An 11,207-nucleotide genomic window follows, 5' to 3' on the forward strand; every position below is an offset into this window, starting at 1 on the left:
CGGACCCTTTCATTTCTATTGGCCACGGGCACCTTCCTATATATTTACAGATGTGTCCGGCCGTAGAAATGATCCGGAAAATATAGAACGTGTTCTATTCTTGTCCGCAATTATGGCACCGACTTTAGAAGTCTACGGGCGCGTGCAAAATTGCGGAAGCGTTGCGATGCAGCGGCAGGGATTCCCCAAGAAAACGGCGCCTGAGCGATCACGTGACCTTGGTGACTTCATTTTTAGCCTCCCTTTGTTCTCTGCGGATCCGTAAATCTGGATACATTACGGATCATATTTGCGGACAGTAGAAAACACTGCGGTCGTGAGCACGAGGTCTGACGCCGGCAGGAGATTGGATGACGTCCCGTTCTGCAGCCATAGACATTAATGTGGAGCTGTTCCCACTCTCAGCAGTGAAACATCTTCCTCTCTGCTGGGGGCTTCTAGAATTCAAGATTTTGGGGCCTGTGGAAATTTTTGTCCCTTTTATCCATAAAATTATTTGTGAGGTCAGACACTGATGTTGGGGGAGGGGGCCGGGCTCGTAATCTCCGTTCTAGTTCATCTCAAAAGTGTTGGATGGGGTGAGGTCAAGACTCTGTGCGGCCGGTCAAGTTCTTCCACCCCAAACTTACCCAACCAACCAACCAACCAGCCAAGCAACCAACCAACCAACCTTCCGGCCAACCAACTGACCAACCGGCCGACCAACCAACCAACTGACAAGCCATCGAACTAACCAGCCGACCAACCAACCAGCCAGCCGACCAACCAGCCAGCCGACCAACCAGCCAGCCAGCCAGCCAGCCAGCCGACCAACCAACCAACCAACAAGCCAGCCGACCAACCAGCCAGCCAACCAACCGACCAGCCATCGAACCACCAACCAACCAACTGACCAACCATCGAACCAACCAACCGACCAACCAACCAGCCGACCAACCAACCAACCGACCAACCATCGAGCCAACCAACCAACCATGTCCTTATGGACCTTGTGCACTGGGAAAGGGCCGAACACATCAGATAGAGAAGCGTCACTCCACAGAACACGTCATATAGAGAAGCGTCACTCCACAGAACACGTCATATAGAGAAGCGTCACTCCACAGAACACGTCACGTAGAGAAGCGTCACTCCACAGAACACGTCACATAGAGAAGCGTCACTCCACAGAACACGTCACATAGAGAAGCGTCACTCCACAGAACACATCACATAGAGAAGCGTCACTCCACAGAACACGTCATATAGAGAAGCGTCACTCCACAGAACACGTCATAGAGAAGCGTCACTCCACAGAACACGCCACATAGAGAAGCGTCACTCCACAGAACACGTCACATAGAGAAGCGTCACTCCACAGAACACGTCACATAGAGAAGCGTCACTCCACAGAACACGTCACATAGAGAAGCGTCACTCCACAGAACACGTCATATAGAGAAGCGTCACTCCACAGAACACGTCACATAGAGAAGCGTCACTCCACAGAACACGTCACATAGAGAAGCGTCACTCCACAGAATACGTCACATAGAGAAGCGTCACTCCACAGAACACGTCATATAGAGAAGCGTCACTCCACAGAACACGTCACATAGAGAAGCGTCACTCCACAGAACACGTCACATAGAGAAGCGTCACTCCACAGAACACGTCACATAGAGAAGCGTCACTCCACAGAATACGTCACATAGAGAAGCGTCACTCCACAGAATACGTCACATAGAGAAGCGTCACTCCACAGAACACGTCACATAGAGAAGCGTCACTCCACAGAACACGTCATATAGAGAAGCGTCACTCCACAGAACACGTCACATAGAGAAGCGTCACTCCACAGAACACGTCACATAGAGAAGCGTCACTCCACAGAACACGTCATAGAGAAGCGTCACTCCACAGAACACGCCACATAGAGAAGCGTCACTCCACAGAACACGCCACATAGAGAAGCGTCACTCCACAGAACACGTCACATAGAGAAGCGTCACTCCACAGAACACGTTACATAGAGAAGAGTCACTCCACAGAACACGTCACATAGAGAAGCGTCACTCCACAGAACACGTCATATAGAGAAGCGTCACTCCAAAGAACACGTCACATAGAGAAGCGTCACTCCACAGAACACGTCACATAGAGAAGCGTCACTCCACAGAACACGTCACATAGAGAAGCGTCACTCCACAGAACACGTCACATAGAGAAGCGTCACTCCACAGAACACGTCATATAGAGAAGCGTCACTCCACAGAACACGTCACATAGAGAAGCGTCACTCCACAGAACACGTCACATAGAGAAGCGTCACTCCACAGAATACGTCACATAGAGAAGCGTCACTCCACAGAACACGTCACATAGAGAAGCGTCACTCCACAGAACACGTCACATAGAGAAGCGTCACTCCACAGAACACGTCATATAGAGAAGCGTCACTCCACAGAACACGTCATATAGAGAAGCGTCACTCCACAGAACACGTCACATAGAGAGACACGTCACTCCACAGAACACGTCATATAGAGAAGCGTCACTCCACAGAACACGTCACATAGAGAAGCGTCACTCCACAGAACACGTCACATAGAGAAGCGTCACTCCACAGAACACGTCACATAGAGAAGCGTCACTCCACAGAACAAGTCACATAGAGAAGCGTCACTCCACAGAACACGTCACATAGAGAAGCGTCACTCCACAGAACACGTCACATAGAGAAGCGTCACTCCACAGAACACGTCATATAGAGAAGCGTCACTCCACAGAACACGTCACATAGAGAAGCGTCACTCCACAGAACACGTCACATAGAGAAGCGTCACTCCACAGAACACGTCACATAGAGAAGCGTCACTCCACAGAACACGTCATATAGAGAAGCGTCACTCCACAGAACACGTCACATAGAGAGACGCGTCACTCCACAGAACACGTCATATAGAGAAGCGTCACTCCACAGAACACGTCACATAGAGAAGCGTCACTCCACAGAACACGTCACATAGAGAAGCGTCACTCCACAGAACACGTCACATAGAGAAGCGTCACTCCACAGAACACGTCACATAGAGAAGCGTCACTCCACAGAACACGTCACATAGAGAAGCGTCACTCCACAGAACACATCATATAGAGAAGCGTCACTCCACAGAACACGTCACATAGAGAAGCGTCACTCCACAGAACACGTCACATAGAGAAGCGTCACTCCACAGAACACGTCATATAGAGAAGCGTCACTCCACAGAACACGTCATATAGGGAAGCGTCACTCCACAGAACACGTCACATAGAGAAGCGTCACTCCACAGAACACGCCACATAGAGAAGCGTCACTCCACAGAACACGCCACATAGAGAAGCGTCACTCCACAGAACACGTCACATAGAGAAGCGTCACTCCACAGAACACGCCACATAGAGAAGCGTCACTCCACAGAACACGTCATATAGAGAAGCGTCACTCCACAGAACACGTCATATAGGGAAGCGTCACTCCACAGAACACGTCACATAGAGAAGCGTCACTCCACAGAACACGTCACATAGAGAAGCGTCACTCCACAGAACACGTCAGATAGAGAAGCGTCACTCCACAGAACACGTCACATAGAGAAGCGTCACTCCACAGAACACGCCACATAGAGAAGCGTCACTCCACAGAACACGTCATATAGAGAAGCGTCACTCCACAGAACACGTCATAGAGAAGCGTCACTCCACAGAACACGTCACATAGAGAAGCGTCACTCCACAGAACACGTCACATAGAGAAGCGTCACTCCACAGAACACGTCATATAGAGAAGCGTCACTCCACAGAACACGTCACATAGAGAAGCGTCACTCCACAGAACACGTCACATAGAGAAGCGTCACTCCACAGAACACGTCACATAGAGAAGCGTCACTCCACAGAACACGTCACATAGAGAAGCGTCACTCCACAGAACACGTCACATAGAGAAGCGTCACTCCACAGAACACGTCACATAGAGAAGCGTCACTCCACAGAACACGTCACATAGAGAAGCGTCACTCCACAGAACACGTCACATAGAGAAGCGTCACTCCACAGAACACGTCACATAGAGAAGCGTCACTCCACAGAACACGTCATATAGAGAAGCGTCACTCCACAGAACACGTCATATAGAGAAGCGTCACTCCACAGAACACGTCACATAGAGAAGCGTCACTCCACAGAACACGTCACATAGAGAAGCGTCACTCCACAGAACACGTCATAGAGAAGCGTCACTCCACAGAACACGCCACATAGAGAAGCGTCACTCCACAGAACACGCCACATAGAGAAGCGTCACTCCACAGAACACGTCACATAGAGAAGCGTCACTCCACAGAACACGTTACATAGAGAAGCGTCACTCCACAGAACACATCATATAGAGAAGCGTCACTCCACAGAACACGTCACATAGAGAAGCGTCACTCCACAGAACACGTCATATAGAGAAGCGTCACTCCACAGAACACGTCATATAGAGAAGCGTCACTCCACAGAACACGTCATATAGGGAAGCGTCACTCCACAGAACACGCCACATAGAGAAGCGTCACTCCACAGAACACGTCATATAGAGAAGCGTCACTCCACAGAACACGTCATAGAGAAGCGTCACTCCACAGAACACGTCACATAGAGAAGCGTCACTCCACAGAACACGTCACATAGAGAAGCGTCACTCCACAGAACACGTCACATAGAGAAGCGTCACTCCACAGAACACGTCACATAGAGAAGCGTCACTCCACAGAACACGTCACATAGAGAAGCGTCACTCCACAGAACACGCCACATAGAGAAGCGTCACTCCACAGAACACGTCACATAGAGAAGCGTCACTCCACAGAACACATCATATAGAGAAGCGTCACTCCACAGAACACGTCACATAGAGAAGCGTCACTCCACAGAACACGTCACATAGAGAAGCGTCACTCCACAGAACACGTCATATAGAGAAGCGTCACTCCACAGAACACGTCACATAGAGAAGCGTCACTCCACAGAACACGCCATATAGAGAAGCGTCACTCCACAGAACACGTCATATAGGGAAGCGTCACTCCACAGAACACGTCATATAGGGAAGCGTCACTCCGCAGAACACGTCATATAGGGAAGCGTCACTCCACAGAACACGCTGCTCCCGAGCTCCAGGCGGCAGCTTTTCACCCCTCTGTCTGACCCTTGGTGATGCTCGGCTATGAAGCTCCCGGGCACAGTGCGGATGTTAATACCAGAGGAGGTCTGTACTCTGCAGTTATGGAGTCAGCGGGGTGTTGGTGACTTTTCTGCACTTGCTCCTCAGCACTCGGCCCCCCGCTCGGTATCTTTACGTGGTCTGCACTTCGTGGCTGAGTTGCTGCAGTTCCTTCCACTTTACAATAATATCAGTCACAGTTGATGGTGAAATATCTAGGAGGGAGGACATTTCCGGAACTGACTTGTTACACCGGTGACGTCCTATTACAGGACCGCGCTGGAAGTCACTGATCTCCGTACAACGACCCGTTCTACCACTAATGTCTGTAAAGTCACTGCAGGGCGAGCGCCCGATGTTATACACCCTGGGGAGATGGACTCATGGAAACCCCGGTGGGCGGGGGGTACTTTTCTCCATATAGTGTATGTCCTAACAGGCATTATCACAGGACAGTCCCGGGGGGCTTCAAAGGACCCGGGCTGCCTGTACTCATAGTGATTCAATAGATGAAGCTCCACCCCTTCTGTATTAATCCTGTGATCTCTAGTGATCGCAATGATTAAGACAAGGACCATACAGCGTATTTTCAGTCAATGGTCGCAGTAATCCCGTAATTTTACAGCGATTTGCCGGTGACATCCTCTCTCTATGAAGCCTAAGGGGTTAAATGGCCAGGACCGGACATTCCCGTCATCTCAGTGCAGGAAAGGGTCAAACTTCTAGAATATTTTAGAGAATCGCCTAAATGGCAGCTCTGTAACAGGATCAGAATCGATCGCTGTGATGCGGGATCAACTCAATTTCAGATCCTTGCGGTTTCCCTCCTGCACGCTCGCGATCCGTCAGCGCGGCGCCACACGCTTCACGTTTTTTCTTTTTCTGTGATTGGCAGGAATATAAACAAACGTAACGGTCGGTTGCCATATTGCGAGAAGGTAATGTGTGCGTCTCAATGCTCCGAAATGATCAAAACTTTGCGCAACTGAGAAGAGCCGTGTAGAATCGAGTGATGGTCCTTACGCCAAAGTCTCGTTACATCAGCCATTCTGTCATGAAATAGGATGGAAAACTTAAACCGCCGTTCAACGCCATCCGGGTCACATGGCGGTAACCTGGTTTTTGAAAAAACGTGATCACTAACAGAAATGGCGCAGCCCCCTCCGCGGCTGGTGAGGTATCTGTCCAATCGCTTTGGAAGGAAACTTTGACATAGACAATAAGGAAATTGATTCGCTAGTTGCGCCCACTGACTGATGGATTAGCGCCCCCTCCTGACAGTGGCGTAATTTTGGCGAATGTCTAGCTTAGTGGATCGGACAAAAAAAATTGTGAATCAGGCGAAAGAAGCACCAATCGCTAATGAAGTTTTTTTATTTTCACCCTTGTAGCGACAAACCAGGGAAAATTGGGGTTCCCCACCATAAGCATTGCTGACATATTGATTAGATACCCGTCAATGTCTGAATGGAGCGGGCCTGACCTCTGATGCCTAAACTGTAGGCACTGCTCCGCTCAGTAAAAGAACAGCGCTACTCCTGTCATAAAAGCTCCTATTTTCTATTGGAAACCATCAGCAAGTAGGCAAGCTGCTGATTATGGATTATTCTAATTATGGCTTGTGTGTCTACCCAGGATAGTTCAACTCATTACCCTCAGAAGAGCTGAAGCTCATTAAAACATGCACAGCCATAAAATCTAATTCACATGATACCAAATGCATGTATTGGTCATTCATGGGTTAATGAGTGCGGCAACGGAGGGTGTTTATGAGTTGAAAGCCACCAACTCATAGTCTATTTATTGTAGGGCAGCATTCTGCACTCAATGTACTACACAGAGACATATAAGAATGATGGATCCGTCAACAGCAACTTGCTGATGGTTTCCTGGAAGCAATGTATATATTCTACGATACAAGTAAAAATGAGGTAAAAAAAACAAATAAAACGGATAAACAAGTGATGACGATATACCACAAAAGATGTTAATATTAGTCAATTAGTAGATGGGGGAGGCGAGATCCTCCTGTCAGCTGCCATTTTGTTGTAGCCAATTTGCCTTTGTATTCTGGGTTTACAGCCCTTAAAGGGGTTTTCCATTTTTGTTTTATAAATAAAGCTAATTGAAATGAGCGCGTGACATTCTGAAACGCCGATACGTGTTGATTAATGTTACGGTCACAAGGTCTTTGTTTTGATCCTGTACGTCCAGGGCGAGTTATGTGAAGTCCTACTGCGCAATATCCACTGTATATAGTCCGAGCATATTACGGGCTGGTTTCAAATAACTTTATTTATAAAAACATGAAAAAACCCTATAAAGGGGCGGGGCTTACTTCATCTGGCATTTCGAGGGGCGTTTACCGTATACAAGTTCAGCTTTGCTATGACATCATACAAGTACCCTGATTATAAAGAAACTGTTTTAACGGGAAAAAAACCACTTACTGACATGTCCCTAGTGTTCGGCGGTCAGCTACCATCTTGTTGTAGCCCATACAGAGGACATTTTGCTGTGTCAGGTGTCGTGACCCTGCGTCAGCCCGCACAATAGCTCCGTGGAGGACGCTGCTTGTCTGCCGCAGCCGCAGGTATCAGCTCTGCTCATTTCATACGTCTGTCGGAGGCAGCGCCGTTTTTTTTGGGAGAGCAGTCGCTTCAGTTCCACACAGCACATGTTTGTGCATGAAAAAAAACACCCTAGGATTCCCGCCTACGCTGTTTTCTTCGTTTTTAATACCAGCTGACGAACCGAACTACTAAACAAAAGTACAAGTTGTACATTTCTTCTCTGAAGTAAAAAAAAAATAACAAAACCTCAATTAACGATTTCGAGGCTGCGACAAAATGGAGGCAGAATCTACGATGTTGCTTTGCTTCGCGCGGGCACCGCGATTCTATTTACACGTCTGGAGGCTGATGGTAGATTTTATATACATTGTACTATAAATGGAGGAGGGGCAGACCACGGGGGAGGGGCACAGCTTAATTTACATATAATTTGCATACCCCATAAGTAAAAGGTACAGGCCGATTTACTCCAAGTACTTACGGATGGCGAATACCGCCTTTATTGTGTTTAATCCACCTTTTCGATAGTATAGAATCATTTTCCTCCAATGCGAGGAAGATGGCGCAAATTTATCTATATAAAACAACAAATTTCGTGCACAATAATTTTAACCAATCGTGACCCCCTGTGCGATTGCGAGCTTTGGCGCCAGCGCATTTCTCTATAAAGCATCACAGCCATACAAAACGCAATGGAAAAAAAATGTCACATCACCTTGATCTCTCTTTCACGTCTTCGCCATTTTCACAATCTCTGCTTACTGTCACTGAATGGGAACCTTCTTGTTTACAGGCTGAAAACCAGTACAGACCAAATACTTCTCACAGCTGAGGGTTTGTTATAATTGTATCCAGTCTAGAAGATCCTCTGTGAGCTAAACAGCTTGGACTCTGGACTGATACATTTTCCCTGCACTGATACATTGTAACAAACAACCAGGACCAGAGAGAGATTTGTGCTACTGATGTCTTTAGCTCAGTGAGGATTGTCTAAACTGGATACAATTGTAACAAACCTTCAGCTGTGAGAAGTAGTAGCTCTGTATGGATGGTCAGCCTCTGAATTTGAACAAGAGTATTCCTATTTAGTGACAGCAAGCAGAGATCCTGAAATCATTCCTCCCATTGGCTGCTGGAGTAATATTAATGATCCCTGCTCTTTTTTTGGGGATCATTTTCACGGTTCAACTGATGTCAGATATTTGAGAGAAGAATAAAAATGGCGGCCATCTACGCAGCGTAAGACGGGTCATAATCCTCCAAGGCAAGTCGAGACTATTTTATGAAGTTCAATATTTTAAAATTATCCACCCAACAGCGACACGAGAAAGAAACGTATCGTACATATGGCGATACGGAAACACGGCCGCCGCTGTGTAAAGCCTCGTTCAGTGTCATGGCTGCCGAGCTCAACAAATCTCAATCATTGCGGCTGAAAACCGTCAGAAGTCAAAACGAGGGGAAGCTGAATATTTATAAAGAGTTCACAATGGATTGGAAAAGTACAGACTGCGAGACGTTACATTCAATTTGTGTCTCCAGGAAATGTTTGCTCCTTAGCAACGAAACTTTTTTTTTATTTTTTCTGAAATACGTCTTGTAAAGTGTAGGTGAAACTTCAAACAAAAGCTCGAGACGTTCTAAAGACGTCACCCCGAGATCCACAACGTGACACCAAACATATTCTGTATATATGGACACTGCACAGTACCACTTCTCCTGTCCTGTATACTGGGTGTAATTCTCAGTATCTGTATTATTCTGTATATATGGACACTGCACAGTACCACGTCTCCTGTCCTGTATACTGGGTGTAATTCTCAGTATCTGTATTACTCTGTATATATAGACACTGCACAGTACCACTCCTCCTGTCCTGTATACTGGGTGTAATTCTCAGTATCTGTATTATTCTGTATATATAGACACTGCACAGTACCACTTCTCCTGTCCTGTATACTGGGTGTAATTCTCAGTATCTGTATTATTCTGTATATATGGACACTGCACAGTACCACTTCTCCTGTCCTGTATACTGGGTGTAATTCTCAGTATCTGTATTATTCTGTATATATATATACACTGCACAGTACCGCTCCTCCTGTCCTGTATACTGGGTGTAATTCTCAGTATCTGTATTATTCTGTATATATGGACACTGCACAGTACCACTTCTCCTGTCCTGTATACTGGGTGTAATTCTCAGTATCTGTATTATTCTGTATATATGGACACTGCACAGTACCACTTCTCCTGTCCTGTATACTGGGTGTAATTCTCAGTATCTGTATTATTCTGTATATATATACACTGCACAGTACCACTTCTCCTGTCCTGTATACTGGGTGTAATTATCAGTATCTGTATTATTCTGTATATATATACACTGCACAGTACCACTTCTCCTGTCCTGTATACTGGGTGTAATGCTCAGTATCTGTATTATTCTGTATATATGGACACTGCACAGTACCACTTCTCCTGTCCTGTATACTGGGTGTAATTCTCAGTATCTGTATTATTCTGTATATATATACACTGCACAGTACCACTTCTCCTGTCCTGTATACTGGGTGTAATGCTCAGTATCTGTATTATTCTGTATATATGGACACTGCACAGCACCACTTCTCCTGTCCTGTATACTGGGTGTAATTCTCAGTATCTGTATTATTCTGTATATATGGACACTGCACAGTACCACTTCTCCTGTCCTGTATACTGGGTGTAATTCTCAGTATCTGTATTATTCTGTATATATGGACACTACACAGTACCACTTCTCCTGTCCTGTATACTGGGTGTAATTCTCAGTATCTGTATTATTCTGTATATATGGACACTGCACAGTACCACTTCTCCTGTCCTGCATACTGGGTGTAATTCTCAGTATCTGTATTATTCTGTATATATATATATATACACTGCACAGTACCACTTCTCCTGTCCTGTATACTGGGTGTAATGCTCAGTATCTGTATTATTCTGTATATATGGACACTGCACAGTACCACTTCTCCTGTCCTGTATACTGGGTGTAATTCTCAGTATCTGTATTATTCTGTATATATATACACTGCGCAGTACAACTTCTCCTGTCCTGTATACTGGGTGTAATTCTCAGTATCTGTATTATTCTGTATATATGGACACTGCACAGTACCACTTCTCCTGTCCCGTATACTGGGTGTAATTCTCAGTATCTGTATTATTCTGTATATATGGACACTGCACAGTACTACTTCTCCTGTCCCGTATACTGGGTGTAATTCTCAGTATCTGTATTATTCTGTATATATATACACTTCACAGTACCACTTCTCCTGTCCCGTATACTGGGTGTAATTCTCAGTATCTGTATTATTCTGTATATATGGACACTGCACAGTACCACTTCTCCTGTC

The sequence above is a fragment of the Rhinoderma darwinii genome, chromosome 13 (assembly GCF_050947455.1).
Source record: "Rhinoderma darwinii isolate aRhiDar2 chromosome 13, aRhiDar2.hap1, whole genome shotgun sequence".
Taxonomy (NCBI): domain Eukaryota; kingdom Metazoa; phylum Chordata; class Amphibia; order Anura; family Rhinodermatidae; genus Rhinoderma; species Rhinoderma darwinii.